Raw genomic sequence first — 9,317 nt, 5'->3', positions numbered from 1 at the left:
ATTAAGATGAACTAAGCCCATGGCTTACAGGAGGCTCACACCACATGCTGTAAATTCTAAGTTTTAACAAATGCAAAATGACATGAAGCCACATTACAGTATCATACAGAGTTTTCTCAATAATTTAAAAAGCATACATAAAATTAATTTTCACTTTTCATTGGGCAATCTAATATTTTTATGTTCTTTAGTTTACAGATTGTGGGTATTGTTCTTTGATTATAAAAGAAAATGGACATTTATAGATAATAGTGCTAGCCACTAAATGAATCTTCTAAAAAACTACATTTGTAGAAAGCATGTATTTATTTTACGAATTCCATTAGCTGCCTATCAGGGAACATGGAGCACTGGGGCACAGATCCCAGCACAGAAGGGTTTGCTTCTCTTCTGTGGTTTTCATGTCAATTAATGATTAGGCCTTGAGCCTCACAAGAAAGGTGACAGGCCTTTGAGTCGGTTTACTGAAACAGTCTACTCAAGACTCGCCCTAGGCCCTGGGAAACATGTAGATTTAAAAATCCTTACCCTGCGTTTTCCTTTCACAGGGAGTGAACTTCTGGCCCAGGCAGAGGTGAGGCAGTGGGTAGTGGGGCACGGTTGCCCGGGAGATGAGACTCCTCCTCCCGCCCTGGGGGGTGGGGGCTGGCTGGTGGCTGAGGGAACTGTTTTTGTTTGTTTCTTTTTTTGAAATCGGGGTCTCACTCTGTCGTCCAGGCTGGAGTGCAGTGGCGCGATCTCGGCTCACCACAACCTCCGCCTCTCGGGTTCAAGCAATTCTCCTGCCTCAGCCTCCTGAGTAGCTGGGATCACAGGCGCCTGTCACCACGCCCGGTTAATTTTTGTATTTTTAGTACAGACGGGGTTTCACCATGTTGGCCAAGCTGGTCTCAAATTCCTGACCTCGGGTGATCCGCCCGCCTCGGCCCCCAAAAGTGCTGGGATTACAGACGTGAGCCACCATGCCTGGCCGGGGAACTGTTTTTGATGGGTAGGGGGCCCCGGCTGTGGATGGTAGTGTGGGGGCGTGGTCGAGGGTGTGGTTGGGCCGAGGGTGTGGCCCGAGGGAGTGAGCTAGACCGGGGGCGTGGCCTGATATGGGGGAGGGGGAAGAGCCGGGCTGGGGGCGTGGCCTGGGGGAGGGAGCCCGGCTGGGCGTCGCTTTGTAGGAACTGGCCTGGGGGCGTGGCCTGGTGGGGAGCGAGGCTGGGGCGTGGTCTGGTGGGGAGCAGGGCTGGGGCGTGGCTTGGCGGAGTGTGCCGCCGCGGCGCGGGAGAGTCTTCGTTGCGCTTTCTCCCGCGGCCGCCCTGCCCGCCGCTAGCTCCGAGGGCGCGCACTGGAGCCCAGGCTCCTCCGAGAGCGTGGCGACCCCGGGGCTCCGCCGGCACCGGAGGTGGCTCTGAGGGCAGGGACGTGTTGGACACGCTGACTTTGGAGGCTCCGCCAAGAGGCGCCGCTGGAGGTGAGACGGCGTCGGGCGCGCGGCTCTGCCGGGCAGGCGCGGGCACGGGCTGTTAGGTAGAATCCCGGGAGGACTTGAGTCCCACCCAGTGGACTGCCTCGGGGCTTCGGGATGTCCAGCTCCCAGCTCCTTCGCCTCTGCTTCCGCCGCTGGTAGAGGCTGCCGGGTGCTCACCTGTTAGGTCCGTGCGCCCGCTCCCTGCCCGGCGGTGGCTCTGCGCCCTCTGGGCCGCCCGGCACCATCGCCTTTGGGAGGACGTGCACGTGCTGTTCTTGCAAAAGGCCGTTTCCAGCCGGACACCTGCAGGGAGGTCGCCTTGTAACTTCACCCCGCGCTCCCAGCTCGCGGGGCCTGGCCTGCGGGGGCGGCCGTGGGGTGGCAGAGTCTGGGGAGCCTGGCGCGGCGAAGCCCTGGTAACGCTCTGCTCCTTCGGCTGGCGTGGCTGGTGCCTCCGGGAACCCGGAGCGATGCGGTTGGAGAGCTTAGTTTAGAAAGCAAGTTTCTCTTGGTACCGATGGAGTCTCATTCCAGGGGAAGGATTTTGGGACCCGGTGCCCGTCGTCTGTGGACTGCAGGGAGTGCATTGGCGGAATTGGTTTGGTCCCGTTCTGTGCTGGAGGTGGGGAATTGGTACTCCCGCCCCAGGCAGGTAGAAGCCGGCGCTGCTGCCAGCGTCAGGGGGAGCTCGGGTGACTTGGGCTGGGCCACCCATCTGACTGCAAGGTTACAGAGCTTGAGCAAATTTCCCCTCCCTCCGAGTGCAGGAAAACCAAACCAAAGCTAGCAAACAAAACCCTGTAGGTCATTTGCTTCCCAGCATTGCATAGGGATGTGAGTAGATAGAATAATACTGTGAATTTATTCAGCCCTTCTTCCCATGGCTTCCCATAGCCTTATGTTATGCACCTCCCCCCGCCAGGGTTTTCTCTGTACCCTCCTTAGTTTTTTGCCGCCTCGTGTTTTCTTCCCTGTGAACCCTTCCTGGTCTCCCAGCGATTTGCTCTCCTTTATTCCCCTTGCTAACAGGCGCAGAAATCTCACTCCTTTTCTTTTTCCACCTTTCCCAACAATTCTTCTTTTTTTCCTAATGTCCCCTTCCCCCATCTTGCAAACTTCCTGCCTGCATTATTCTCGGGGTGTCTGTTAAGTCCTGCACCCTCCCTGTTCTCTGCCCTCCTCCCATCCTTTAGAGTTTCGTGCGGCCTTGTCTTAGTATCCCGTATCCTGATTCTCATCTACCTCCCTTGGCCCCCACGTTTGCCATCTGCCTCCACCCAGTTCTCCCATCTCCTTCCTTATTTGTGCTCCTGTGCATGTGCTGGTTTCTTCCTTGTTTGCCCATGTTTCTCCCACAGGTGCTTTCTTCCCTTTGCCCTACTTCTCCCTGGCAGGCACTCTGCCCAGCCACAGCCTGCCCCGCCTGCAGGGCACACCTTGCCTCGGTGCCTTCTGCTGCGGCTTTCCGTGCTCCATCGGTATCCCTGGGTTCCTTGTGTTCCTTCCAGTCCGCCCTCTGTCACCTTGCAGACGGCTTTCTCTCCGAATGCCTGCAAGTGTCAGAGGCGAGGAGCAGCAGCTGCATTTCTGCAGGAGGACTCTGGATTTCAGGACCCTCCCTTCTGCTACTGCTTCTGCCTGATTATTTTCTTATTGAAGTCGTATCCTCTACACAGTTCTTAAATAATGTCAATATTGACATCAGGTAGCATTTACCAAACCCTGGGTGTGTGCCAAGCACTGTTCTGAGGATTTAACGTGCATCAGTGCTCATCTAAAATCCTCCACACATCCCTGTAATGTAGGATCTACTACTGTCCCCATTTGACAGATGAGAAAAGGGAGGCCCAGAGGAGGTAACAGGCATGCCTTCTTGCCACTGCCCAGCAGTGGAGGCCCTCTTCTCACCAGACAGTGAAGCTTCCCTGCTGAGTGACCTCTTGAACTCAGATATGCCTGGAGTTTAGCGTTGGAAAGGAGATTGTTATTTGAATGTTTTATTTACTCTGCAATGTACACCAGTGGAGGACACAAATTCTATACTTGTAGGACAGCGCATGGAGAAAACTGAATGCTGGATGTCTCTCAGAAAGCCTGGGGCGAGTGCCTGGGCTGTCAGCTCATCCATGCTATCAGCCTACTTTCCCTCTTAGCCACAGGAAGCCCTGAAGAAAGTGGCATAAAAATGACCTGGCTGGGCACAGTGGCTCATGCCTGTAATCCCCAGCACTTTGGGAGGCCGAGATAGGAGGATTGCTTGAGCCCAGTAGTTTGAGATCAGCTTGGGCAGCATAGCAAGACCCCATCTCTAAAAAATAAAAACAAGAAATCAGCTGGTTGTGATGGTGCACACATCTGTGGTCCCAGGTACTCAGGAGGCTGGGGTGAGAGGATCTGTTGAGCCTGGGAGGTTGAGACTGCAGCGAGCTATGATTTTGGCACTGCACTTCAGCCCGGGTGACAGAACGAGAGACTCTGTCTCTAAAGAAATGAAATTTAAAAAAAAAAAAAAAAAGCATTCCCAGCTGTCTCCTCCCGTGCATTGAGAGTTCCGTTTCACTTTAGCTGGACAGATCTGTGTGGTCTCTGTTAGCTGTGACTGTGTGAGTCTTATTTATATCCATTTCATTATGTAATATTAAAGCCTCGTCCAAACACTGTTAGTCTTTCCCTTCCTAAGAGTTGGAGGCAAGTAGTATTTCTGCTTTACAGATACTGAAGCAGAGCATGCACCTTGATAGCTGAAAGGGACCTTATAAATTCTGCAGACGAGGAAACTGTGGTCCAGGGAAGTAAAATGGCATATTCAAGGGAAAGCAGCAGGGCAGAGTTGGCTCTAAGGCCTCTCTGGTTCAGGGCTCAATGCCTGGCCCTATAGCTTGGTAGGGTAACCTCTCTATTTGCTGCTGAAAGCAACAAAGTTTCCTTCCCCTTCCTTTCCCCTGAGTTAAGAGGCATTGGAAGGATTGGCTTAGAAGGGGAACTTACCAGTGCTTTCCTTTCTTTTTTGTCTGAAAACTAAACATGTAAGAAATGTTTGCTTATGAGACGTGTGATAGCATAAATGGGATCATAACATCACAGTAGTATAAATTCAAATGCTTTAGAAGGAACTGTCATTGTTACTTCTAAAACACCAGGAAGGAACACCAAACGTACACGGTTTTCTTGAGGGAAACCGTATAATACATGGCAATTTGAAAATCAGTACCTGGAATGTTTCGTTGTATTTTACATTTGTGGAGAGAAATGCATTGGTACAAAGTGCTTACCTGATTTCCTTCATCTTTGCATCATGAATAAAAGAGCAGTAAAGGGGGAGCATGGAGTAGGTTGCTGTTTTTCTGTTGGCCTCTGCTGTACCCACACCCTCCTCTGGACTCCTACTGAGCCCCCTTGCTCCTGCCTCTGCTCCCTCCCTGTTTAATGCCTCTGCTGTCTCCCCCAGGGAACCTACAGGGTATTGCTGAATTGTGGTGCTCACCTCCTCCGTCTCAGCCTGTCTGGGCAGAATGAAACCCTGATGCCCTGAGGTAGGCATCCTGTGCGATGGCCTCACCCCTCCCTGCTAGGCTGAGATGAGTGATCAGGTGCCATCCTGGGGAGAAGGGAGGAAGTATTACACGGGGTGTCCTCTGTTCTGTGGTTTAGGTGAGGATGGTTATGACTGAGGAGCAAGTTAAGTTTCAGTGCTCCCTAAATGAGATGGAGGTTCAGGGAAGCTGTCATGGCCAAAGCCCCGTAGTAAGCGGCAAGACTGAGACTGGACCCCGGGCTGCTTGGCTTAGGAGAGCCACATGCGTCCCTCGGTGTGTCTGTCTTCCCTGTAACCTGTAACTCCCTGAGGCAGAAGGGGCACCGCAGGACCTTTCACGACATGGATGGCTCCTGCATGCTGAGCTGAAGGTGAAGCTGGAGAGGAGAGACCAGGGGACCAAGGGACGTGAGCCTGAGGGCTCAGAGGAGGTCCCAGTCCAGCCCTCGCTCTCACTTCGGAATTGTGAACGATGCCCTCCGTGCCTGCGAGAACCCTGGGGAGCTGTGGCAGCATTGCAGAATGCAAGGAGAAGGGCGTCTGTGTTTCCTGTATACGGATGTGGTTGTGGCCGTGTGCTGTGGTCAGGATGTCAGCTTTGGTGGACACAGGTAATGACCGTCCTGGGGTCATCATGTTCCAGCATCTTGGAAATGCGGCTGTTGCTGCAGTGAACCAGGACCTTAAGGGACCTGACTTCTTGGCGAGCCGTCACTTCCACCCATTTCCCTGCAGCAGGGCTGCCCTGGTCTTTGTGGCATCATGAGAGCACAGACATTGTCACTTGAGTGATCCCGTGCCTGCCTCACAGTATCTCCCGCCCCAGCATGCCAGGTCTGCCCTGAAGACCCACCAGCATCCGTCTGTACCCTCCTAGAGGACTCTACCTGTCCAGTCCCGGAGAGGGGAAGGGCCAGCCTTTCCCGTCCACCCCCACTCATACCAGAGCGGGCTTTGTTTCCTAAGACTGGCAAGCTCTCCTTAGAGAAAAGTGGAGCACCGGTCCGAAAAGGCCAGACTGGAGAGTGTCAGTGGAGGGAGGCGAGCTGCCTTTTGGGTTCCTGGGCCACCCAGTCTCCTGCCCTCCTCTCCTCTCTCAGCCCTTCCCAATTGCACCCCCCACCCACCCCACCCCAACTTTCGCAGCAGGAAAGGGGACATCTTTACCCACTGTCTGGGACAGGTGCAAGGAGAGAGCAGGCTTTGATTGTCTTATTCCAGTGAGGGCAGGAGGCTGGCAGTGAGATGTGTTTGTGCTATTGCTGATCGGAACATTGATCACGCTCTTGCAGAAAATGTTGCTGTGTGTGATAGGAGCAGTGAGCAGCCCCTTGTGCTTGAGTGTCAGTGTGACAATCCAGTCTCGTTACACTGGGTCTGAGCTGAGGCCCTAGTCACCATGGGTGATGTGGAGATAGGTAAATGTGCCCTGAGTCCTAAACAACTTGCACATATACTTTTAAACACATCCGGGTTGTGTGTTGGGACTCTGTAGCTAAAACAAAAATAGGCTCTGATTCAGAAATGTGCTCCACTTCCACCCTTCCGGGGCGTGGAGTGCTCTTCTGTGACATGTAAAAGTCTTTCTCAGATTCATCAGGGATTTATGTGGATTTGTAGATTCTGCTATCACAAGTGTAATACTGATGATACTTCATGCTCATTTGTAAGCATAAATGTATATGTAATACTGTGTTTTGTGTACTAGATGCTGAAGACGGAGAGACTGATCAGAAACAGTTACTATTTTCATGAAAAGACTCATATTCTTGTCTAGAGGGAGAGGCCCATATGTAAAAGCAAGGCAGTGAAAAGTAGTGAGTGTGGCAGTCAGTTACGGGAGAAGATGAGAATTCAAAGATCCAGGAAGGCTTCCTGGAGGAGGAGCTGAGTCCAGTGTGGGCTGAATTCTAACCGAGGAGTGAGCAAGTAGGGGAGGAGCTGACAGAGGAAAACCTAGCCCTGGGGGACAGCGTAAGCAGAGGTGAGGACATGGGCTCCCGCTTGGTGACTCGAGGGACCCTCAAGAATCTGTGTCGCTACAGCCCCAAGCACGTCAGTCATGACTGAGTCTGTGTGCCCAGGGCATGGTTCTAGCTTCAGCAACACTTGGGGGTTTGTTAGAAAAGTAAATTTTAGGGCTTCCGCCAGACCTATTAAATTAGAGCTTCTGTAGGGGGGCCGCCAGCAGTCTGTATTTTAACACGCCTTCTACGTGTTTTTCAACCACAGAAATATTTGAAAGCCACTGTTTCAGAGCGTATGCTTCCTGGAGGCTCTGAACAGCTACTCTCCATTGCGGCCTCATAGTATTTGCAGAGAACGGTAATCCTCTTTTATGATGGCATTAATCTCATTCACGAGAAGGGAGCCCTCATGATTTAATCACTTCCAGAAGGACCCATTTCTTTACATCATCACCTTGAGGTTTAACTTTCAACATCAAAATTTTGGAGGGACACATACATTCAGATCGTAGCAGTTCCCGTCTCTCAGGGGTTCGAAACCTTTGCTGCATGTTTGAGTTACCGGGGGCCTTTCAAAACATTGTTGCCTCCTCCCACAACCAAATGTTATGATTGGTTTGGAGTATGACCTATGCATTGACATTTTTGAAAGCTTCTCGGGCGTAGTCAAGTTTGGGAACCACCGTCAGAGGTGAGGATTCCATTAATTGGTCCTTGTAAAATGCCAGAGGAGTGTCCTGGCCATCACGCAGGAAGTGCTTTCTGTGTGTCTCTCTGGTGGTGGAGGCTGTGATGGTCCTGTGATAGGAGAAGGTGGTGGTGGCACCGTGTCCGTTGTGTAATGAATGCTCGTTCGGTGTTGAACGTGTGCCAGTTCGGACGTGGTGGTGGTCCTCTCCTTTGGTCTGAGAGTTGGGAAGTAAAACAGCACAGTGCAGTGGATGTCCACAGCTAATTCTGTAAGCTAATCCCAGGCAGAGACACAGAAGATGATGCTGCCAGCAGAGAACACAGGGCCCACAGGCCAGCCTCCCCAGCACCTGGCACCATTTTCCTCACCTCTCAGCAGTACAAGTTTGAATTCTGAACAGCCAGATTGTAAAATGGTGAAGTACCAATACTTGTGTGTGAATGGTGTGAATGGGAATGTTACGTGAATTGGGTGCCCTAGGATTTCGTACCGTCTCCAACCAGTCAGTTGTACCCAAGTGCCAGTTTACATACACACACACACACACACACACACACTCGCTCACTCACTCATTCCATCTCTAGACTTGGTCTTGCTGTGGCAAGTGATCTGTCTTTTAGGATCTAAATTTCATCATTGTGAACTATGTATTTCTAAACATTATTGGAAAGACTGTATGATCTTTTTGTATTTCTTATCCCATCATGAATATTCACTCTGCCTTCATTCATTGTTTTATTCATTCAGCAAATGTTGAGCAACTGCATCGGCCCTGACACTGAGCTCGCAGTTTTCTCCCTTTTCCTACTGTGGAGATACAAACATGTTTCTCTCTCTCTCAGCTTGGATAACGGAGGTTTTTTTTTTCTTTTGGTCTTAATTTATAATGGTAGCCTTCTCTATTTCTGCCTCTTTGTGACGTAGTTATTCAACTTTTAATAATACAACATCTGAAGGACATTTTTCATGTTGACTTCATGAGCCTTCTATGAACCCTGCTGAGATTAATTAAATCAAACCCCATGCAGCAATTATCCTAAAATATGCCGACAAGTTATTAAAACTGAGTTCACCCAGGACTGTAAGACTTGAGTAAGTGACCCATAGCTGGTGCCCTTGGAATGAAGCCTGGGATCTAGTTTAATTTTTGTCGGTTTCTAATTTCTTATACTGCAGAATCAGTCCTGGTAGGGTGGTTGAATTAATTACATACATGAGAAATATGTGAATTCATATCTAGAGTTTATGATTTGTTCTCTTTCTGTGAAAAAGGCAGTTTTTTTTAGTTTTGTTTTGCCCTGCCAGCTTGCAAGTAACCGTTTACTGTTAAATTGGCCCGAGTACATTTCAGTGTTTGTTGCAAATGGAAATAATTGATTCACTATATTTTTTTCTGCTGCTAAATCACTAAGCAGAACTCTACCGCTGGGGAAACTTTTGTATCGCAGCACACAAGCAGCCCAGTATGATGGTAAAGAGCAACCTCCATTGTGTGGTCTTACCATTGTCACTCGGTTACCCACGGACTGAATAGGGTTTAGAAATACAGGCCTTCAAAGGAATTGCCCTGGCTTAAATGTTCCATGCCTCCTTCTGAAATAACATCCCTCCAGCCCTCATTCAAAACGAGAAAGAAGGAAGGCATATATTAATATCTGCAACTTC

At 50.6% G+C, this 9,317-nt stretch overlaps 1 protein-coding gene across 2 annotated transcripts in view; it reads left to right on the top strand.

Annotated features, from left to right (window-relative positions):
- Positions 1-1,248: 1,248 nt before the first annotated feature.
- Positions 1,249-9,317, top strand: part of SPATA13 (spermatogenesis associated 13) — a 154,086-nt gene continuing 146,017 nt past the window's right edge. For both annotated transcript variants that reach the window (XM_011958736.1, XM_011958726.1), the window contains exon 1: positions 1,249-1,462. The gene's annotated coding sequence lies outside the window, so the exon portion shown is untranslated. The remainder of the gene's footprint in view (positions 1,463-9,317) is intronic.

Source organism: Colobus angolensis, unplaced genomic scaffold (assembly GCF_000951035.1).
Source record: "Colobus angolensis palliatus isolate OR3802 unplaced genomic scaffold, Cang.pa_1.0 Scaffold113, whole genome shotgun sequence".
NCBI classification, from domain to species: Eukaryota; Metazoa; Chordata; class Mammalia; order Primates; family Cercopithecidae; genus Colobus; species Colobus angolensis.
This window is presented reverse-complemented; position numbering and strand designations above follow the sequence as displayed.